Source organism: Ambystoma mexicanum, chromosome 10 (assembly GCF_040938575.1).
Source record: "Ambystoma mexicanum isolate Mex_15411 chromosome 10, UKY_AmexF1_1, whole genome shotgun sequence".
Lineage (NCBI taxonomy): Eukaryota > Metazoa > Chordata > Amphibia > Caudata > Ambystomatidae > Ambystoma > Ambystoma mexicanum.
Genome location: NC_090932.1, coordinates 586,482,437 through 586,507,615, shown reverse-complemented (window position 1 = coordinate 586,507,615; position 25,179 = coordinate 586,482,437).

Here is a 25,179-nt window from a genome sequence, read left to right as displayed (position 1 = left end):
GTAGGAAGGGTCTCAGGTTTGGTATAAGCATTGAGATATCACATCTCTGCTATCAGAAGAGTCTCAGGATTGGAATGCGAAGGAGTTGGATATCCCATCTCATGTTATAGGAAGAGTCTCAGGTTTGGTATTAGAAGCATTGAGATATCACATCTCATGCTATAGGAAGTGTCTCAGGATTGGAATGGGAAGGACTTGGATATCACATCTCATGCTATAGGGAGGGTCTCAAGTTTGATATTAGAAGCATTGAGATATCACATCTCATGCTATAGGAAGAGTCTCAGGTTTGGGAAGGGAAGGATTTGGATTTCACATCTCTTGTTATAGGATGGTTCTCATGTTTGGTTTTTGAAGCATTGAGATATTACATCTCATGCTATCGGAAGGGTCTCAGGATTGGATTGGGAAGGAGTTGGATATCACATCTCATGCTATAGGATTGGTCTCCGGATTGGAATGTGAAGGATTTGGATATCACATCTCATGCTAAAGGAAGGGTCTCAGGTTTGGAATGGGAAGGAGTTGGATATGACATCTCTTGTTATAGGGAGGGTCTCAGGATTTGAATGGCAAGGAGTTGGATATCACATCTCATGCCATAGGAAGGGTCTCAGGTTTGGTATAAGCATTGAGATATCACATCTCTGCTATCGAAGGGTCTCAGGATTGGAATGGGAAGGACTTAGATATCACATCTCATGCTATAAGGAGGGTCTCAGTTTTGATATTAGAAGCATTGAGATATCACATCTCATGCTATCGGAAGGGTCTCAGGATTGGAATGGGAGGAGCTGGATATCACATCTCATGCTAAAGGAAGGGTCTCAGGTTTGGAAGGGGAAGGATTTGGATATCACATCTCATGTTATAGAATGGGTCTCAGGTTTGGTATTAGAAGCATTGTGATATCACATCTCATGCTATAGGAAGTGTCTCAGGATTGGAATGGGAAGGAGTTGTATATCACATCTCATGCTATAGGAAGGGTTTCAGGTTTGGTAGAAGCATTGAGATATCACATCTCATGCTATAGGAAGAGTCTCAGGTTTGGGAAGGGAAGGATTTGGATTTCACATCTCATGTTATAGGATGGTTCTCATGTTTGGTTTTTGAAGCATTGAGATATCACATCTCATGCTATCGGAAGAGTCTCAGGTTTGGTATTAGAAGCATTGAGATATCACATCTCATGCTATAGGATTGGTCTCTGGATTGGAATGTGAAGTATCTGGATATCACATCTCATGCTAAAGGAAGGGTCTCAGGTTTGGAATGGGAAGGAGTTGGATATGACATCTCTTGTTATAGGGAGGGTCTCAGGATTTGAATGGCAAGGAGTTGGATATCACATCTCATGCCATAGGAAGGGTCTCAGGTTTGGTATTAGAAGCCTTGAGATATCACATCTCATGGTATAATAAGGGTCTCAGGATTGGAATGGGAAGGAGTTGGATATCACATCTCAAGCTATTTCAGGATTGGAATGGGAAGGAGTTTGATATCACATCTCAAGCTATAGGAAGTGTCTCAGGTTTGGGAAGGGAAGGATTGGGATTTCACATCTCATGTTATAGGATGGTTCTCATGTTTGGTTTTAGAAGCATTGAGATATCACATCTCATGCTATCGGAAGGGTCTCAGATTTGGAATGGGAAGGAGTTGGATATCACATCTCATGTTATAGGAAGCATCTCAGGTTTGGTATTAGAAGCATTGAGATATCACATCTCATGCTATAGGAAGGGTCTCAGGATTGGAATGTGAAGGATTTGGATATCAAATCTCATGCTAAAGGAAGGGTCTCAGGTTTGGTATAAGCATTGAGATATCACATCTCTGCTATCGGAAGGGTCTCAGGATTGGATTGGGAAGGAGTTGGACATCCCTTCTCATGCTATAGGAAGGGTCTCATGTTGGAATGGGAAGGAGTTGGATATCATATCTCATGTTATAGGAAGGGTCTCAAGATTGAAATGGGAAGTATTTGGATATCACATCTCTTGCTATATGAAGGGTCTCAGGTTTTTTATTAGAAACATTGAGATATCACATCTCATGCTATCGGAAGGGTTTCAGGATTGGAATGGGAAGGATTTGGATATCATATCTCATGTTATAGGACGGGTCCCAGGTTTGGTATTAGAAGCATTGAGATATCACATCTTGTGGTATAGGAAGGGTCTCAGGTTTGGAATGGGAAGGAGTTGGATATCACATCTCATCCAATAGGAAGGGTCTCAGGTTTGGAATGGGAAGGAATTGGATATCACATCTCATGTTATAGGAAGGATCTCAGGATTGGAATGGGAAGGAGTTGGATATCCCTTCTCATGCTATAGGAAGGGTCTCAGGTTGGAATGGGAAGGATTTGGATATCACATCTCTTGCTATAGGAAGGGTCTCAGGTTTTTTATTAGAAACATTGAGATATCACATCTCATGCTATAGGAAGGGTTTAAGGATTGGAATGGGAAGGAGTTGGATATCCCTTCTCATGCTATAGGAAGGGTCTCAGGTTGGAATGGGAAGGATTTGGATATCACATCTCTTGCTATAGGAAGGGTCTCAGGTTTTTTATTAGAAACATTGAGATATCACATCTCATGCTATAGGAAGGGTTTAAGGATTGGAATGGGAAGGATTTGGATATCACATCTCATGCTAAAGGAAGGGTCTCAGGTTTGGAAGGGGAAGGATTTGGATATCACATCTCATGTTATTTGACCGGTCTCAGGTTTGGTATTAGAAGCATTGAGATATCACATCTTGTGGTATAGGAAGGGTCTCAGGTTTGGAATGGGAAGGATTTGGATATCACATCTCATGTTATTTGACCGGTCTCAGGTTTGGTATTAGAAGCATTGAGATATCACATCTCATGCTATAGGAAGGGTTTAAGGATTGGAATGGGAAGGAGTTGGATATCCCTTCTCATGCTATAGGAAGGGTCTCAGGTTGGAATGGGAAGGATTTGGATATCACATCTCTTGCTATAGGAAGGGTCTCAGGTTTTTTATTAGAAACATTGAGATATCACATCTCATGCTATAGGAAGGGTTTAAGGATTGGAATGGGAAGGATTTGGATATCACATCTCATGCTAAAGGAAGGGTCTCAGGTTTGGAAGGGGAAGGATTTGGATATCACATCTCATGTTATTTGACCGGTCTCAGGTTTGGTATTAGAAGCATTGAGATATCAAGTCTCATGGTATAGGACGGGAGTTTGATATCACATCATGCCATGGTATGGGTCTCAGGTTTTGTAGAAGCATTGGGATATCACATCTCATGCTATCGGAAGGGTATCAGGATTGGATTTGGAAGGAGTTGTTGGATATCCCATCTCATGCTATAGGAAAGGTCTCAGGTTGGAATGGGAAAGAGTTGGATATCACATCTCATGTTATAGGAAGGGTCTCAAGATTGGAATGGGAAGGACTTGGATATCACATCTCATGCTGTAGGAAGGCTCTCAGGTTTGGAAAGGGAAGGAGTTGGATATCACATTTCAAGTTAGAGGTAGGATCTCAGGTTTGGTATTAGAGGCATTGAGATATCACATCTCATGCTATCAGAAGGGTATCAGGATTGGAATGGGAAGGAGTTGGATATCACATCTCATGCTAAAGGGAGGGTCTCAGGTTTGGATGGGGAAGGATTTGGATATCACATCTCATGTTATAGGAAGGATCTCAGGTTTGGTATTAGAAGCATTGAGATATCACATCTCATGCTATCGGAAGGATCTCAGGTTTGGTATTAGAAGCATTGAGATATCACATCTCATGCTATAGGAAGGGTCTCAGGATTGGAATGGGAAGGACTTGGATATCACATCTCATGCTAAAGGAAGGGTCTCAGTTTTGGTAGAAGCATTGCGATATCACATATCATGCTATAGGAAGGGTCTCAGGATTGGAATCGGAAGGAGTTGGATATCACATCTCATGCTATAGGAAGGGTCTCAGGTTTGGTATAAGCATTGAGATATCACATCTCTGCTATCGGAAGGGTCTCAGGATTGGATTGGGAAGGAGTTGGATATCACATCTCATGTTATAGGAAGGGTCTCCAGATTGGAATGTGAAGGATTTGGATATCACATCTCATGCTAAAGGAAGGGTCTCAGGTTTGGAATGGGAAGGAGTTGGATATGACATCTCTTGTTATAGGGAGGGTCTCGGGATTTGAATGGCAAGGTGTTGGATATCATATCTCATGCCATAGGAAGGGTCTCAGGTTTGGTATAAGCATTGAGATATCACATCTCTGCTATCGGAAGGGTCTCAGGATTGGATTGGGAAGGAGTTGGATATCCCTTCTCATGCTATAGGAAGGGTCTCAGGTTGGAATGGGAAGGAGTTGGATATCACATCTCATGCTATAGGGAGGGTTTCAGTTTTGATATTAGAAGCATTGAGATATCACATCTCATGCTATCGGAAGTGTCTCAGGATTGGAATGGGAAGGAGCTGGATATTACATCTCATGCTAAAGGAAGGGTCTCAGGTTTGGAACTGGAAGGAGTTGGATATCCGATCTCATGTTATAGGAAGGGTCTCAGGTTTGGTATAAGCATTGAGATATCACATCTCTGCTATCGGAAGTGTCTCAGGATTGGAATGGGAAGGAGTTGGATATCCCATCTCATGTTATAGGACGGGTCTCAGGATTTTTATTAGAATCATTGAGATATCATATTGCATGCTGTAGGAAGGGTCTAAGGATTGGAATGGGAAAGACTTGGATATCACATCTCATGCTATAGGAAGGGTCTCAGGTTTGGTATAAGCATTGAGATATCAAATCTCATGCTATAGGAAGGGTCTCAGGATTGGAATGGAAGGAGTTGGATATCACATCTCATGTTATAGGAAGGATCTCAGGTTTGGTATTAGAAGCATTGAGACATCACATCTCATGCTATAGGAAGGGTCTCAGGATTGGAATGGGAAGGAGTTGGATATCACATCTCATGCTATAGGAAGGGTCTCAGGTTTGGTATAAGCATTGAGATATCACATCTCATGCTATAGGAAGGGTCTCAGGATTGGAATGGGAAGGAGTTGTATATGACATCTCATGCCGTAGGAAGGGTCTCAGGTTTGGTATAAGCATTGAGATATCACATCTCTGCTATCAGAAGAGTCTCAGGATTGGAATGGGAAGCAGTTGGATATCCCATCTCATGTTATAGGAAGAGTCTCAGGTTTGGTATTAGAAGCATTGAGATATCACATCTCATGCTATAGGAAGTGTCTCAGGAGTGGAATGGGAAGGAGCTGGATATTACATCTCATGCTAAAGGAAGGGTCTCAGGTTTGGAACTGGAAGGAGTTGGATATCCGATCTCATGTTATAGGAAGGGTCTCAGGTTTGGTATAAGCATTGAGATATCACATCTCTGCTATCGGAAGTGTCTCAGGATTGGAATGGGAAGGAGTTGGATATCCCATCTCATGTTATAGGACGGGTCTCAGGATTGTTATTAGAATCATTGAGATATCATATTGCATGCTGTAGGAAGGGTCTAAGGATTGGAATGGGAAAGACTTGGATATCACATCTCATGCTATAGGAAGGGTCTCAGGTTTGGTATAAGCATTGAGATATCAAATCTCATGCTATAGGAAGGGTCTCAGGATTGGAATGGAAGGAGTTGGATATCACATCTCATGTTATAGGAAGGATCTCAGGTTTGGTATTAGAAGCATTGAGACATCACATCTCATGCTATAGGAAGGGTCTCAGGATTGGAATGGGAAGGAGTTGGATATCACATCTCATGCTATAGGAAGGGTCTCAGGTTTGGTATAAGCATTGAGATATCACATCTCATGCTATAGGAAGGGTATCAGGATTGGAATGGGAAGGAGTTGTATATGACATCTCATGCCGTAGGAAGGGTCTCAGGTTTGGTATAAGCATTGAGATATCACATCTCTGCTATCAGAAGAGTCTCAGGATTGGAATGGGAAGGAGTTGGATATCCCATCTCATGTTATAGGAAGAGTCTCAGGTTTGGTATTAGAAGCATTGAGATATCACATCTCATGCTATAGGAAGTGTCTCAGGATTGGAATGGGAAGGACTTGGATATCACATCTCATGCTATAGGGAGGGTCTCAAGTTTGATATTAGAAGCATTGAGATATCACATCTCATGCTATAGGAAGAGTCTCAGGTTTGGGAAGGGAAGGATTTGGATTTCACATCTCATGTTATAGGACGGTTCTCATGTTTGGTTTTTGAAGCATTGAGATATCACATCTCATGCTATCGGAAGGGTCTCAGGTTTGGTATTAGAAGCATTGAGATATCACATCTCATGCTATAGGATTGGTCTCTGGATTGGAATGTGAAGGATTTGGATATCACATCTCATGCTAAAGGAAGGGTCTCAGGTTTGGAATGGGAAGGAGTTGGATATGACATCTCTTGTTATAGGGAGGGTCTCAGGATTTGAATGGCAAGGAGTTGGATATCACATCTCATGCCATAGGAAGGGTCTCAGGTTTGGTATAAGCATTGAGATATCACATCTCTGCTATCGGAAGGGTCTCAGGATTGGATTGGGAAGGAGTTGGATATCACATCTCATGTTATAGGAAGGGTCTCCGGATTGGAATGTGAAGGATTTGGATATCACATCTCATGCTAAAGGAAGGGTCTCAGGTTTGGAATGGGAAGGAGTTGGATATGACATCTCTTGTTATAGGGAGGGTCTCAGGATTTGAATGGCAAGGAGTTGGATATCACATCTCACGCCATAGGAAGGGTCTCAGGTTTGGTATAAGCATTGAGATATCACATCTCATGCTATCGGAAGTGTCTCAGGATTGGAATGGGAAGGAGCTGGATATTACATCTCATGCTAAAGGAAGGGTCTCAGGTTTGGAACGGGAAGGAGTTGGATATCCGATCTCATGTTATAGGAAGGGTCTCAGGTTTGGTATAAGCATTGAGATATCACATCTCTGCTATCGGAAGTGTCTCAGGATTGGAATGGGAAGGAATTGGATATCCCATCTCATGTTATAGGACGGGTCTCAGGATTGTTATTAGAATCATTGAGCTATCATATTGCATGCTGTATGAAGGGTCTAAGGATTGGAATGGGAAAGACTTGGATATCACATCTCATGCTATAGGAAGGGTCTCAGGTTTGGTATAAGCATTGAGATATCAAATCTCATGCTATAGGAAGGGTCTCAGGATTGGAATGGAAGGAGTTGGATATCACATCTCATGTTATAGGAAGGATCTCAGGTTTGGTATTAGAAGCATTGAGACATCACATCTCATGCTATAGGAAGGGTCTCAGGATTGGAATGGGAAGGAGTTGGATATCACATCTCATGCTATAGGAAGGGTCTCAGGTTTGGTATAAGCATTGAGATATCACATCTCATGCTATAGGAAGGGTCTCAGGATTGGAATGGGAAGGAGTTGTATATGACATCTCATGCCGTAGGAAGGGTCTCAGGTTTGGTATAAGCATTGAGATATCACATCTCTGCTATCAGAAGAGTCTCAGGATTGGAATGGGAAGGAGTTGGATATCCCATCTCATGTTATAGGAAGAGTCTCAGGTTTGGTATTAGAAGCATTGAGATATCACATCTCATGCTATAGGAAGTGTCTCAGGATTGGAATGGGAAGGACTTGGATATCACATCTCATGCTATAGGGAGGGTCTCAAGTTTGATATTAGAAGCATTGAGATATCACATCTCATGCTATAGGAAGATGAAGCATTGAGATATCACATCTCATGCTATCGGAAGGGTCTCAGGTTTGGTATTAGAAGCGAGTAGTGTACATTTGGCTCAGATACACACAGCCGCTCCGTTGCCCTGCTTTGGTGACAAAACTGTGCAGGTTTCTTCGATTGGTACGTCTTTTTACTCAACACGACGACGAGGCGTTCCCTGCTCTTCTGAACCTGCCAGCTGCTGAAACTGACGCGGAGAAGCCTGGGTCTGCTTGCATCGGGGACCGGTGAGTAGTATAGCTAGGATCTGGTCGCCCTCCTGCAGGAGCCCATTGCTTTTCCCCGCTGTGTAAAACAGCACCCGTTTGTCCGTACTCGCGCTCTGCTTCTGCCCACTGTGGAGGCTGCGCTTGAGTCGCGGAACTTGTTCTTCTTCTGTATGCACTAAACTGAACTGCCTGACTTCCTTCGAAGAGCTTCTCCTTTTGCCCGTTGGCACCAGCGCGTGCAGGTACTTTGAGCACAAGGCTCCACTCTTCGCAGGGCTCGGACTTCCATCTAGTTAGGTGTCTGTGAAGGCGAACTGAGTCTAAAGCATTGTATCGCACTGCCTGTTTTCCTTCCCTTTCAGGTGGACTACACATTTCGTGCATATAACGCTTGCGACTGTCGTATTTGTATATATATTGTGTTGATATGGTATGTGTTGGTTTAATATTGTGATATTGTGATTTTCTCGCTACGGTCATTGTTTTAAAGGCCTTAAAATAAACGTGTATATATTTTTTATATAACACCTGTTTGGAGTAGTTTGTAAGTGATCTTGTTTTGTGTGCTCATTGCGGGCTTTCAGTCACCCTCACCCCTCTTGAGACCTAGTCTTGACCGCCGCGATCGCTACCTTGATTGGTCTGGCTCGTCCAGAGGTTACCCTGTTCCAAGTAATTAGGTTGGCCTTCTGAACTTCTGCGCCACCAGGACAGAGTTCAGAAATCCGTCTTAACACATCTCATGTTATAGGACGGGTCTCAGGTTTGTTATTAGAATCATTGAGATATCATATTGCATGCTGTAGGAAGGGCCTAAGGATTGGAATGGGAAGGACTTGGATATCACATCTCATGCTATAGATAGGCTCTCAGGTTTGGAAAGGGAAGGAGTTGGATATCACATTTCATGTTAGAGGAAGGATCTCAGGTTTGGTATTAGAGGCATTGAGATATCACATCTCATGCTATAGGAAGGGTCTCAGGTTGGAATGGGAAGGAGTTGGATATCACATCTCATGTTATAGGAAGGCTCTCAGGTTTGGAAGGGGAAAGAGTTGGATATCACATTTCATGTTAGAGGTAGGATCTCAGGTTTGGTATTAGAGGCATTGAGATATCACATCTCATGCTATCAGAAGGGTCTCAGGATTGGAATGGGAAGGAGTTGGATATCACATCTCATGCTAAAGGGAGAGTCTCAGGTTTGGAAGGGGAAGGATTTGGATATCACATCTCATGTTATCGGAAGGATCTCAGGTTTGGTATTAGAAGTATTGAGATATCACATCTCATGCTATCAGAAGGGTCTCAGGATTGGAATGGGAAGGAGTTGGATATCACATCTCATGTTATAGGAAGGATCTCAGGTTTGGTATTAGAAGCATTGAGATATCACATCTCATGCTATCGGAAGGATCTCAGGTTTGGTATTAGAAACATTGAGATATCACATCTCATGGTATCAGAAGGGTCTCAGGATTGGAATGGGAGGATTTGGATATCACATCTCATGTTATCGGAAGGATCTCAGGTTTGGTATTAGAAGTATTGAGATATCACATCTCATGCTATAGGAAGGGTCTCAGGATTGGAATGGGAAGGAGTTGGATATCACATCTCATGCTAAAGGAAGGGTCTCAGGTTTGGTAGAAGCATTGAGATATCACATCTCATGCTATAGGAAGGGTCTTAGGATTGGAATGGGAAGGATTTAGATATCACATATCATGCTATAGGGAGGGTTTCAGTTTTGATATTAGAAGCATTGAGATATCACATCTCATGCTATCGGAAGTGTCTCAGGATTGGAATGGGAAGGAGCTGGATATCACATCTCATGCTAAAGGAAGGGTCTCAGGTTTGGAACGGGAAGGAGTTGGATATCCGATCTCATGTTATAGGAAGGGTCTCAGGTTAGGTATAAGCATTGAGATATCACATCTCTGCTATCGGAAGTGTCTCAGGATTGGAATGGGAAGGAATTGGATATCCCATCTCACGTTATAGGACGGGTCTCAGGATTGTTATTAGAATCATTGAGATATCATATTGCATGCTGTAGGAAGGGTCTAAGGATTGGAATGGGAAGGACTTGGGTATCACATCTCATGCTATAGGAAGGGTCTCAGGTTTGGTATAAGCATTGAGATATCAAATCTCATGCTATAGGAAGGGTCTCAGGATTGGAATGGGAAGGAGTTGGATATCACATCTCATGCTATAGGAAGGGTCTCAGGTTTGGTATAAGCATTGAGATATCACATCTCATGCTATAGGAAGGGTCTCAGGATTGGAATGGGAAGGAGTTGTATATGACATCTCATGCCGTAGGAAGGGTCTCAGGTTTGGTATAAGCATTGAGATATCACATCTCTGCTATCGGAAGGGTCTCAGGATTGGAATGGGAAGGAGTTGGATATCCCATCTCATGTTATAGGAAGAGTCTCAGGTTTGGTATTAGAAGCATTGAGATATCACATCTCATGCTATAGGAAGTGTCTCAGGATTGGAATGGGAAGGACTTGGATATCACATCTCATGCTATAGGGAGGGTCTCAAGTTTGATATTAGAAGCATTGAGATATCACATCTCATGCTATAGGAAGGGTCTCAGGATTGGAATGGGAAGGAGTTGGATATCACATCTCATGCTATAGGAAGGGTCTCAGTTTTGGTAGAAGCATTGCGATATCACATCTCATGCTATAGGAAGGGTCTCAGGATTGGAATCGGAAGGAGTTGGATATCACATCTCATGCTATAGGAAGGGTCTCAGGTTTGGTATAAGCATTGAGATATCACATCTCTGCTATCGGAAGGGTCTCAGGATTGGATTGGGAAGGAGTTGGATATCACATCTCATGTTATAGGAAGGGTCTCCGGATTGGAATGTGAAGGATTTGGATATCACATCTCATGCTAAAGGAAGGGTCTCAGGTTTGGAATGGGAAGGAGTTGGATATGACATCTCTTGTTATAGAGAGGGTCTCGGGATTTGAATGGCAAGGTGTTGGATATCATATCTCATGCCATAGGAAGGGTCTCAGGTTTGGTATAAGCATTGAGATATCACATCTCTGCTATCGGAAGGGTCTCAGGATTGGATTGGGAAGGAGTTGGATATCCCTTCTCATGCTATAGGAAGGGTCTCAGGTTGGAATGGGAAGGAGTTGGATATCACATCTCATGCTATAGGGAGGGTTTCAGTTTTGATATTAGAAGCATTGAGATATCACATCTCATGCTATCGGAAGTGTCTCAGGATTGGAATGGGAAGGAGCTGGATATTACATCTCATGCTAAAGGAAGGGTCTCAGGTTTGGAACTGGAAGGAGTTGGATATCCGATCTCATGTTATAGGAAGGGTCTCAGGTTTGGTATAAGCATTGAGATATCACATCTCTGCTATCGGAAGTGTCTCAGGATTGGAATGGGAAGGAGTTGGATATCCCATCTCATGTTATAGGACGGGTCTCAGGATTGTTATTAGAATCATTGAGATATCATATTGCATGCTGTAGGAAGGGTCTAACGATTGGAATGGGAAAGACTTGGATATCACATCTCATGCTATAGGAAGGGTCTCAGGTTTGGTATAAGCATTGAGATATCAAATCTCATGCTATAGGAAGGGTCTCAGGATTGGAATGGAAGGAGTTGGATATCACATCTCATGTTATAGGAAGGATCTCAGGTTTGGTATTAGAAGCATTGAGACATCACATCTCATGGTATAGGAAGGGTCTCAGGATTGGAATGGGAAGGAGTTGGATATCACATCTCATGCTATAGGAAGTGTCTCAGGATTGGAATGGGAAGGACTTGGATATCACATCTCATGCTATAGGGAGGGTCTCAAGTTTGATATTAGAAGCATTGAGATATCACATCTCATGCTATAGGAAGATGAAGCATTGAGATATCACATCTCATGCTATCGGAAGGGTCTCAGGTTTGGTATTAGAAGCGAGTAGTGTACATTTGGCTCAGATACACACGGCCGCTCCGTTGCCCTGCTGTGGTGACAAAACTGTGCAGGTTTCTTCGATTGGGACGTCTTTTTACTCAACACGACGACGAGGCGTTCCCTGCTCTTCTGAACCTGCCAGCTGCTGAAACTGACGCGGAGAAGCCTGGGTCTGCTTGCATCGGGGACCGGTGAGTAGTATAGCTAGGATCTGGTCGCCCTCCTGCAGGAGCCCATTGCTTTTCCCCGCTGTGTAAAACAGCACCCGTTTGTCCGTACTCGCGCTCTGCTTCTGCCCACTGTGGAGGCTGCGCTTGAGTCGCGGAACTTGTTCTTCTTCTGTATGCACTAAACTGAACTGCCTGACTTCCTTCGAAGAGCTTCTCCTTTTGCCCGTTGGCACCAGCGCGTGCAGGTACTTTGAGCACAAGGCTCCACTCTTCGCAGGGCTCGGACTTCCATCTAGTTAGGTGTCTGTGAAGGCGAACTGAGTCTAAAGCATTGTATCGCACTGCCTGTTTTCCTTCCCTTTCAGGTGGACTACACATTTCGTGCATATAACGCTTGCGACTGTCGTATTTGTATATATATTGTGTTGATATGGTATGTGTTGGTTTAATATTGTGATATTGTGATTTTCTCGCTACGGTCATTGTTTTAAAGGCCTTAAAATAAACGTGTATATATTTTTTATATAACACCTGTTTGGAGTAGTTTGTAAGTGATCTTGTTTTGTGTGCTCATTGCGGGCTTTCAGTCACCCTCACCCCTCTTGAGACCTAGTCTTGACCGCCGCGATCGCTACCTTGATTGGTCTGGCTCGTCCAGAGGTTACCCTGTTCCAAGTAATTAGGTTGGCCTTCTGAACTTCTGCACCACCAGGACAGAGTTCAGAAATCCGTCTTAACACATCTCATGTTATAGGACGGGTCTCAGGTTTGTTATTAGAATCATTGAGATATCATATTGCATGCTGTAGGAAGGGCCTAAGGATTGGAATGGGAAGGACTTGGATATCACATCTCATGCTATAGATAGGCTCTCAGGTTTGGAAAGGGAAGGAGTTGGATATCACATTTCATGTTAGAGGAAGGATCTCAGGTTTGGTATTAGAGGCATTGAGATATCACATCTCATGCTATAGGAAGGGTCTCAGGTTGGAATGGGAAGGAGTTGGATATCACATCTCATGTTATAGGAAGGCTCTCAGGTTTGGAAGGGGAAAGAGTTGGATATCACATTTCATGTTAGAGGTAGGATCTCAGGTTTGGTATTAGAGGCATTGAGATATCACATCTCATGCTATCAGAAGGGTCTCAGGATTGGAATGGGAAGGAGTTGGATATCACATCTCATGCTAAAGGGAGAGTCTCAGGTTTGGAAGGGGAAGGATTTGGATATCACATCTCATGTTATCGGAAGGATCTCAGGTTTGGTATTAGAAGTATTGAGATATCACATCTCATGCTATCAGAAGGGTCTCAGGATTGGAATGGGAAGGAGTTGGATATCACATCTCATGTTATAGGAAGGATCTCAGGTTTGGTATTAGAAGCATTGAGATATCACATCTCATGCTATCGGAAGGATCTCAGGTTTGGTATTAGAAACATTGAGATATCACATCTCATGCTATCAGAAGGGTCTCAGGATTGGAATGGGAAGGATTTGGATATCACATCTCATGTTATCGGAAGGATCTCAGGTTTAGTATTAGAAGTATTGAGATATCACATCTCATGCTATAGGAAGGGTCTCAGGATTGGAATGGGAAGGAGTTGGATATCACATCTCATGCTAAAGGAAGGGTCTCAGGTTTGGTAGAAGCATTGAGATATCACATCTCATGCTATAGGAAGGGTCTTAGGATTGGAATGGGAAGGATTTAGATATCACATATCATGCTATAGGGAGGGTTTCAGTTTTGATATTAGAAGCATTGAGATATCACATCTCATGCTATCGGAAGTGTCTCAGGATTGGAATGGGAAGGAGCTGGATATCACATCTCATGCTAAAGGAAGGGTCTCAGGTTTGGAACGGGAAGGAGTTGGATATCCGATCTCATGTTATAGGAAGGGTCTCAGGTTAGGTATAAGCATTGAGATATCACATCTCTGCTATCGGAAGTGTCTCAGGATTGGAATGGGAAGGAATTGGATATCCCATCTCACGTTATAGGACGGGTCTCAGGATTGTTATTAGAATCATTGAGATATCATATTGCATGCTGTAGGAAGGGTCTAAGGATTGGAATGGGAAGGACTTGGGTATCACATCTCATGCTATAGGAAGGGTCTCAGGTTTGGTATAAGCATTGAGATATCAAATCTCATGCTATAGGAAGGGTCTCAGGATTGGAATGGGAAGGAGTTGGATATCACATCTCATGCTATAGGAAGGGTCTCAGGTTTGGTATAAGCATTGAGATATCACATCTCATGCTATAGGAAGGGTCTCAGGATTGGAATGGGAAGGAGTTGTATATGACATCTCATGCCGTAGGAAGGGTCTCAGGTTTGGTATAAGCATTGAGATATCACATCTCTGCTATCGGAAGGGTCTCAGGATTGGAATGGGAAGGAGTTGGATATCCCATCTCATGTTATAGGAAGAGTCTCAGGTTTGGTATTAGAAGCATTGAGATATCACATCTCATGCTATAGGAAGTGTCTCAGGATTGGAATGGGAAGGACTTGGATATCACATCTCATGCTATAGGGAGGGTCTCAAGTTTGATATTAGAAGCATTGAGATATCACATCTCATGCTATAGGAAGGGTCTCAGGATTGGAATGGGAAGGAGTTGGATATCACATCTCATGCTATAGGAAGGGTCTCAGTTTTGGTAGAAGCATTGCGATATCACATCTCATGCTATAGGAAGGGTCTCAGGATTGGAATCGGAAGGAGTTGGATATCACATCTCATGCTATAGGAAGGGTCTCAGGTTTGGTATAAGCATTGAGATATCACATCTCTGCTATCGGAAGGGTCTCAGGATTGGATTGGGAAGGAGTTGGATATCACATCTCATGTTATAGGAAGGGTCTCCGGATTGGAATGTGAAGGATTTGGATATCACATCTCATGCTAAAGGAAGGGTCTCAGGTTTGGAATGGGAAGGAGTTGGATATGACATCTCTTGTTATAGGGAGGGTCTCGGGATTTGAATGGCAAGGTGTTGGATATCATATCTCATGCCATAGGAAGGGTCTCAGGTTTGGTATAAGCATTGAGATATCACATCTCTGCTATCGGAAGGGTCTCAGGATTGGATTGGGAAGGAGTTGGATATCCCTTCTCATGCTATAGGAAGGGTCTCAGGTTGGAATGGGAAGGAGTTGGATATCACATCTCATGCTATAGGGAGGGTTTCAGTTTTGATATTAGAAGCATTGAGATATCACATCTCATGCTATCGGAAGTGTCTCAGGATTGGAATGGGAAGGAGCTGGATATTACATCTCATGCTAAAGGAAGGGTCTCAGGTTTGGAACTGGAAGGAGTTGGATATCCGATCTCATGTTATAGGAAGGGTCTCAGGTTTGGTATAAGCATTGAGATATCACATCTCTGCTATCGGAAGTGTCTCAGGATTGGAATGGGAAGGAGTTGGATATCCCATCTCATGTTATAGGACGGGTCTCAAGATTGTTATTAGAATCATTGAGATATCATATTGCATGCTGTAGGAAGGGTCTAAGGATTGGAATGGGAAAGACTTGGATATCACATCTCATGCTATAGGAAGGGTCTCAGGTTTGGTATAAGCATTGAGATATCAAATCTCATGCTATAGGAAGGGTCTCAGGATTGGAATGGAAGGAGTTGGATATCACATCTCATGTTATAGGAAGGATCTCAGGTTTGGTATTAGAAGCATTGAGACATCACATCTCATGCTATAGGAAGGGTCTCAGGATTGGAATGGGAAGGAGTTGGATATCACATCTCATGCTATAGGAAGGGTCTCAGGTTTGGTATAAGCATTGAGATATCACATCTCTGCTATCAGAAGAGTCTCAGGATTGGAATGGGAAGGAGTTGGATATCCCATCTCATGTTATAGGAAGAGTCTCAGGTTTGGTATTAGAAGCATTGAGATATCACATCTCATGCTATAGGAAGTGTCTCAGGATTGGAATGGGAAGGACTTGGATATCACATCTCATGCTATAGGGAGGGTCTCAAGTTTGATATTAGAAGCATTGAGATATCACATCTCATGCTATAGGAAGAGTCTCAGGTTTGGGAAGGGAAGGATTTGGATTTCACATCTCATGTTATAGGACGGTTCTCATGTTTGGTTTTTGAAGCATTGAGATATCACATCTCATGCTATCGGAAGGGTCTCAGGTTTGGTATTAGAAGCATTGAGATATCACATCTCATGCTATAGGATTGGTCTCTGGATTGGAATGTGAAGGATTTGGATATCACATCTCATGCTAAAGGAAGGGTCTCAGGTTTGGAATGGGAAGGAGTTGGATATGACATCTCTTGTTATAGGGAGGGTCTCAGGATTTGAATGGCAAGGAGTTGGATATCACATCTCATGCCATAGGAAGGGTCTCAGGTTTGGTATAAGCATTGAGATATCACATCTATGCTATCGGAAGGGTCTCAGGATTGGATTGGGAAGGAGTTGGATATCACATCTCATGTTATAGGAAGGGTCTCCGGATTGGAATGTGAAGGATTTGGATATCACATCTCATGCTAAAGGAAGGGTCTCAGGTTTGGAATGGGAAGGAGTTGGATATGACATCTCTTGTTATAGGGAGGGTCTCAGGATTTGAATGGCAAGGAGTTGGATATCACATCTCACGCCATAGGAAGGGTCTCAGGTTTGGTATAAGCATTGAGATATCACATCTCATGCTATCGGAAGTGTCTCAGGATTGGAATGGGAAGGAGCTGGATATTACATCTCATGCTAAAGGAAGGGTCTCAGGTTTGGAACGGGAAGGAGTTGGATATCCGATCTCATGTTATAGGAAGGGTCTCAGGTTTGGTATAAGCATTGAGATATCACATCTCTGCTATCGGAAGTGTCTCAGGATTGGAATGGGAAGGAATTGGATATCCCATCTCATGTTATAGGACGGGTCTCGGGATTGTTATTAGAATCATTGAGATATCATATTGCATGCTGTATGAAGGGTCTAAGGATTGGAATGGGAAAGACTTGGATATCACATCTCATGCTATAGGAAGGGTCTCAGGTTTGGTATAAGCATTGAGATATCAAATCTCATGCTATAGGAAGGGTCTCAGGATTGGAATGGAAGGAGTTGGATATCACATCTCATGTTATAGGAAGGATCTCAGGTTTGGTATTAGAAGCATTGAGACATCACATCTCATGCTATAGGAAGGGTCTCAGGATTGGAATGGGAAGGAGTTGGATATCACATCTCATGCTATAGGAAGGGTCTCAGGTTTGGTATAAGCATTGAGATATCACATCTCATGCTATAGGAAGGGTCTCAGGATTGGAATGGGAAGGAGTTGTATATGACATCTCATGCCGTAGGAAGGGTCTCAGGTTTGGTATAAGCATTGAGATATCACATCTCTGCTATCAGAAGAGTCTCAGGATTGGAATGGGAAGGAGTTGGATATCCCATCTCATGTTATAGGAAGAGTCTCAGGTTTGGTATTAGAAGCATTGAGATATCACATCTCATGCTATAGGAAGTGTCTCAGGATTGGAATGGGAAGGACTTGGATATCACATCTCATGCTATAGGGAGGGTCTCAAGTTTGATATTAGAAGCATTGAGATATCACATCTCATGCTATAGGAAGAGTCTCAGGTTTGGGAAGGGAAGGATTTGGATTTCACATCTCATGTTATAGGATGGTTCTCATGTTTGGTTTTTGAAGCATTGAGATATCACATCTCATGCTATCGGAAGGGTCTCAGGTTTGGTATTAGAAGCGAGTAGTGTACATTTGGCTCAGATACACACGGCCGCTCCGTTGCCCTGCTGTGGTGACAAAACTGTGCAGGTTTCTTCGATTGGGACGTCTTTTTACTCAACACGACGACGAGGCGTTCCCTGCTCTTCTGAACCTGCCAGCTGCTGAAACTGACGCGGAGAAGCCTGGGTCTGCTTGCATCGGGGACCGGTGAGTAGTATAGCTAGGATCTGGTCGCCCTCCTGCAGGAGCCCATTGCTTTTCCCCGCTGTGTAAAACAGCACCCGTTTGTCCGTACTCGCGCTCTGCTTCTGCCCACTGTGGAGGCTGCGCTTGAGTCGCGGAACTTGTTCTTCTTCTGTATGCACTAAACTGAACTGCCTGACTTCCTTCGAAGAGCTTCTCCTTTTGCCCGTTGGCACCAGCGCGTGCAGGTACTTTGAGCACAAGGCTCCACTCTTCGCAGGGCTCGGACTTCCATCTAGTTAGGTGTCTGTGAAGGCGAACTGAGTCTAAAGCATTGTATCGCACTGCCTGTTTTCCTTCCCTTTCAGGTGGACTACACATTTCGTGCATATAACGCTTGCGACTGTCGTATTTGTATATATATTGTGTTGATATGGTATGTGTTGGTTTAATATTGTGATATTGTGATTTTCTCGCTACGGTCATTGTTTTAAAGGCCTTAAAATAAACGTGTATATATTTTTTATATAACACCTGTTTGGAGTAGTTTGTAAGTGATCTTGTTTTGTGTGCTCATTGCGGGCTTTCAGTCACCCTCACCCCTCTTGAGACCTAGTCTTGACCGCCGCGATCGCTACCTTGATTGGTCTGGCTCGTCCAGAGGTTACCCTGTTCCAAGTAATTAGGTTGGCCTTCTGAACTTCTGCGCCACCAGGACAGAGTTCAGAAATCCGTCTTAACACATCTCATGTTATAGGACGGGTCTCAGGTTTGTTATTAGAATCATTGAGATATCATATTGCATGCTGTAGGAAGGGCCTAAGGATTGGAATGGGAAGGACTTGGATATCACATCTCATGCTATAGATAGGCTCTCAGGTTTGGAAAGGGAAGGAGTTGGATATCACATTTCATGTTAGAGGAAGGATCTCAGGTTTGGTATTAGAGGCATTGAGATATCACATCTCATGCTATAGGAAGGGTCTCAGGTTGGAATGGGAAGGAGTTGGATATCACATCTCATGTTATAGGAAGGCTCTCAGGTTTGGAAGGGGAAAGAGTTGGATATCACATTTCATGTTAGAGGTAGGATCTCAGGTTTGGTATTAGAGGCATTGAGATATCACATCTCATGCTATCAGAAGGGTCTCAGGATTGGAATGGGAAGGAGTTGGATATCACATCTCATGCTAAAGGGAGAGTCTCAGGTTTGGAAGGGGAAGGATTTGGATATCACATCTCATGTTATCGGAAGGATCTCAGGTTTGGTATTAGAAGTATTGAGATATCACATCTCATGCTATCAGAAGGGTCTCAGGATTGGAATGGGAAGGAGTTGGATATCACATCTCATGTTATAGGAAGGATCTCAGGTTTGGTATTAGAAGCATTGAGATATCACATCTCATGCTATCGGAAGGATCTCAGGTTTGGTATTAGAAACATTGAGATATCACATCTCATGCTATCAGAAGGGTCTCAGGATTGGAATGGGAAGGATTTGGATATCACATATCATGTTATCGGAAGGATCTCAGGTTTGGTATTAGAAGTATTGAGATATCACATCTCATGCTATAGGAAGGGTCTCAGGATTGGAATGGGAAGGAGTTGGATATCACATCTCATGCTAAAGGAAGGGTCTCAGGTTTGGTAGAAGCATTGAGATATCACATCTCATGCTATAGGAAGGGTCTTAGGATTGGAATGGGAAGGATTTAGATATCACATATCATGCTATAGGGAGGGTTTCAGTTTTGATATTAGAAGCATTGAGATATCACATCTCATGCTATCGGAAGTGTCTCAGGATTGGAATGGGAAGGAGCTGGATATCACATCTCATGCTAAAGGAAGGGTCTCAGGTTTGGAACGGGAAGGAGTTGGATATCCGATCTCATGTTATAGGAAGGGTCTCAGGTTAGGTATAAGCATTGAGATATCACATCTCTGCTATCGGAAGTGTCTCAGGATTGGAATGGGAAGGAATTGGATATCCCATCTCACGTTATAGGACGGGTCTCAGGATTGTTATTAGAATCATTGAGATATCATATTGCATGCTGTAGGAAGGGTCTAAGGATTGGAATGGGAAGGACTTGGGTATCACATCTCATGCTATAGGAAGGGTCTCAGGTTTGGTATAAGCATTGAGATATCAAATCTCATGCTATAGGAAGGGTCTCAGGATTGGAATGGAAGGAGTTGGATATCACATCTCATGTTATAGGAAGGATCTCAGGTTTGGTATTAGAAGCATTGAGACATCACATCTCATGCTATAGGAAGGGTCTCAGGATTGGAATGGGAAGGAGTTGGATATCACATCTCATGCTATAGGAAGGGTCTCAGGTTTGGTATAAGCATTGAGATATCACATCTCATGCTATAGGAAGGGTCTCAGGATTGGAATGGGAAGGAGTTGTATATGACATCTCATGCCGTAGGAAGGGTCTCAGGTTTGGTATAAGCATTGAGATATCACATCTCTGCTATCGGAAGGGTCTCAGGATTGGAATGGGAAGGAGTTGGATATCCCATCTCATGTTATAGGAAGAGTCTCAGGTTTGGTATTAGAAGCATTGAGATATCACATCTCATGCTATAGGAAGGGTCTCAGGATTGGAATGGGAAGGAGTTGGATATCACATCTCATGCTATAGGAAGGGTCTCAGGTTTGGTATAAGCAGTGAGATATCACATCTCATGCTATAGGAAGTGTCTCAGTATTGGAATGGGAAGGAGTTGGATATCACATCTCATGTTATAGGAAGGATCTCAGGTTTGGTATGAGCATTGAGATATCACATCTCTGCTATCGGAAGGGTCTCAGGATTAGAATGGTAAGGAGTTGGATATTCCCATCTCATGTTATAGGAAGGGTCTCAGGTTTGGTATTAGAAGCATTGAGATATCACATCTCATGCTATAGGAAGGGTCTCAGGATTGGAATGGGAAGGACTTAGATATCACATATCATTTTTGTTGGTCTCAGTTTTGATATTAGAAGCATTGAGATATCACATCTCATGCTATCGGAAGTGTCTCAGTATTGGAATGGGAAGGAGCTGGATATCACATCTAATGCTAAAGGAAGGGTCTCAGGTTTGGAACGGGAAGGAGTTGGATATCACATCTCATGCTATAGGAAGGGTCTCAGGTTTGGTATAAGCATTGAGATATCAAATCTCATGCTATAGGAAGGGTCTCAGGATTGGAATGGAAGGAGTTGGATATCACATCTCATGTTATAGGAAGGATCTCAGGTTTGGTATTAGAAGCATTGAGACATCACATCTCATGCTATAGGAAGGGTCTCAGGATTGGAATGGGAAGGAGTTGGATATCACATCTCATGCTATAGGAAGGGTCTCAGGTTTGGTATAAGCATTGAGATATCACATCTCATGCTATAGGAAGGGTCTCAGGATTGGAATGGGAAGGAGTTGTATATGACATCTCATGCCGTAGGAAGGGTCTCAGGTTTGGTATAAGCATTGAGATATCACATCTCATGCTATAGGAAGTGTCTCAGGATTGGAATGGGAAGGACTTGGATATCACTTCTCATGCTATAGGGAGGGTCTCAAGTTTGATATTAGAAGCAATGAGATATCACATCTCATGCTATAGGAAGGGTCTCAGGATTGGAATGGGAAGGACTTAGATATCACATATCATTTTTGTTGGTCTCAGTTTTGATATTAGAAGCATTGAGATATCACATCTCATGCTATCGGAAGTGTCTCAGTATTGGAATGGGAAGGAGCTGGATATCACATCTCATGCTAAAGGAAGGGTCTCAGGTTTGGAACGGGAAGGAGTTGGATATCACATCTCATGTTATAGGAAGGGTCTCAGGTTTGGTATAAGCATTGAGATATCACATCTCTGCTATCGGAAGTGTCTCAGTATTGGAATGGGAAGGAGCTGGATATCACATCTCATGCTAAAGGAAGGGTCTCAGGTTTGGAACGGGAAGGAGTTGGATATCACATCTCATGTTATAGGAAGCGTCTCAGGTTTGGTATAAGCATTGAGATATCACATCTCTGCTATCGGAAGTGTCTCAGGATTGGAATGGGAAGGAGTTGGATATCCCATCTCATGTTATAGGACGGGTCTCAGGTTTGTTATTAGAATCATTGAGATATCATATTGCATGCTGTAGGAAGGGTCTAAGGATTGGAATGGGAAGGACTTGGATATCACATCTCATGCTATAGATAGGCTCTCAGGTTTGGAAAGGGAAGGAGTTGGATATCACATTTCATGTTAGAGGAAGGATCTCAGGTTTGGTATTAGAGGCATTGAGATATCACATCTCATGCTATAGGAAGGGTCTCAGGTTGGAATGGGAAGGAGTTGGATATCACATCTCATGTTATAGGAAGGCTCTCAGGTTTGGAAGGGGAAAGAGTTGGATATCACATTTCATGTTAGAGGTAGGATCTCAGGTTTGGTATCAGAGGCATTGAGATATCACATCTCATGCTATCAGAAGGGTCTCAGGATTGGAATGGGAAGGAGTTGGATATCACATCTCATGCTAAAGGGAGGGTCTCAGGTTTGGAAGGGGAAGGATTTGGATATCACATCTCATGTTATAGGAAGGATCTCAGGTTTGGCATTAGAAGCATTGAGATATCACATCTCATGCTATCGGAAGGATCTCAGGTTTGGTATTAGAAACATTGAGATATCACATTTCATGCTATCAGAAGGGTCTCAGGATTGGAATGGGAAGGATTTGGATATCACATCTCATGTTATCGGAAGGATCTCAGGTTTGGTATTAAAAGTATTGAGATATCACATCTCATGCTATAGGAAGGGTCTCAGGATTGGAATGGGAAGGAGTTGGATATCACATCTCATGCTAAAGGAAGGGTCTCAGGTTTGGTAGAAGCATTGAGATATCACATCTCATGCTATAGGAAGGGTCTTAGGATTGGAATGGGAAGGACTTAGATATCACATATCATGCTATAGGGAGGGTTTCAGTTTTGATATTAGAAGCATTGAGATATCACATCTCATGCTATCTGAAGTGTCTCAGGATTGGAATGGGAAGGAGCTGGATATCACATCTCATGCTAAAGGAAGGGTCTCAGGTTTGGAACGGGAATGAGTTGGATATCCGATCTCATGTTATAGGAAGGGTCTCAGGTTTGGTATAAGCATTGAGATATCACATCTCTGCTATCGGAAGTGTCTCAGGATTGGAATGGGAAGGAATTGGATATCCCATCTCACGTTATAGGACGGGTCTCAGGATTGTTATTAGAATCATTGAGATATCATATTGCATGCTCTAGGAAGGGTCTAAGGATTGGAATGGGAAGGACTTGGGTATCACATCTCATGCTATAGGAAGGGTCTCAGGTTTGGTATAAGCATTGAGATATCAAATCTCATGCTATAGGAAGGGTCTCAGGATTGGAATGGAAGGAGTTGGATATCACATCTCATGTTATAGGAAGGATCTCAGGTTTGGTATTAGAAGCATTGAGACATCACATCTCATGCTATAGGAAGGGTCTCAGGATTGGAATGGGAAGGAGTTGGATATCACATCTCATGCTATAGGAAGGGTCTCAGGTTTGGTATAAGCATTGAGATATCACATCTCATGCTATAGGAAGGGTCTCAGGATTGGAATGGGAAGGAGTTGTATATGACATCTCATGCCGTAGGAAGGGTCTCAGGTTTGGTATAAGCATTGAGATATCACATCTCTGCTATCGGAAGGGTCTCAGGATTGGAATGGGAAGGAGTTGGATATCCCATCTCATGTTATAGGAAGAGTCTCAGGTTTGGTATTAGAAGCATTGAGATATCACATCTCATGCTATAGGAAGTGTCTCAGGATTGGAATGGGAAGGACTTGGATATCACATCTCATGCTATAGGGAGGGTCTCAAGTTTGATATTAGAAGCATTGAGATATCACATCTCATGCTATAGGAAGGGTCTCAGGATTGGAATGGGAAGGAGTTGGATATCACATCTCATGCTATAGGAAGGGTCTCAGGTTTGGTATAAGCAGTGAGATATCACATCTCATGCTATAGGAAGTGTCTCAGCATTGGAATGGGAAGGAAATGGATATCACATCTCATGTTATAGGAAGGATCTCAGGTTTGGTATAAGCATTGAGATATCACATCTCTGCTATCGGAAGGGTCTCAGGATTAGAATGGTAAGGAGTTGGATATTCCCATCTCATGTTATAGGGAGGGTCTCAGGATTGGAATGGGAAGGACTTAGATATCACATATCATTTTTGTTGGTCTCAGTTTTGATATTAGAAGCATTGAGATATCACATCTCATGCTATCGGAAGTGTCTCAGTATTGGAATGGGAAGGAGCTGGATATCACATCTCATGCTAAAGGAAGGGTCTCAGGTTTGGAACGGGAAGGAGTTGGATATCACATCTCATGCTATAGGAAGGGACTCAGGTTTGGTATAAGCATTGAGATATCAAATCTCATGCTATAGGAAGGGTCTCAGGATTGGAATGGAAGGAGTTGGATATCACATCTCATGTTATAGGAAGGATCTCAGGTTTGGTATTAGAAGCATTGAGACATCACATCTCATGCTATAGGAAGGGTCTCAGGATTGGAATGGGAAGGAGTTGGATATCACATCTCATGCTATAGGAAGGGTCTCAGGTTTGGTATAAGCATTGAGATATCACATCTCATGCTATAGGAAGGGTCTCAGGATTGGAATGGGAAGGAGTTGTATATGACATCTCATGCCGTAGGAAGGGTCTCAGGTTTGGTATAAGCATTGAGATATCACATCTCATGCTATAGGAAGTGTCTCAGGATTGGAATGGGAAGGACTTGGATATCACTTCTCATGCTATAGGGAGGGTCTCAAGTTTGATATTAGAAGCATTGAGATATCACATCTCATGCTATAGGAAGGGTCTCAGGATTGGAATGGGAAGGACTTAGATATCACATATCATTTTTGTTGGTCTCAGTTTTGATATTAGAAGCATTGAGATATCACATCTCATGCTATCGGAAGTGTCTCAGTATTGGAATGGGAAGGAGCTGGATATCACATCTCATGCTAAAGGAAGGGTCTCAG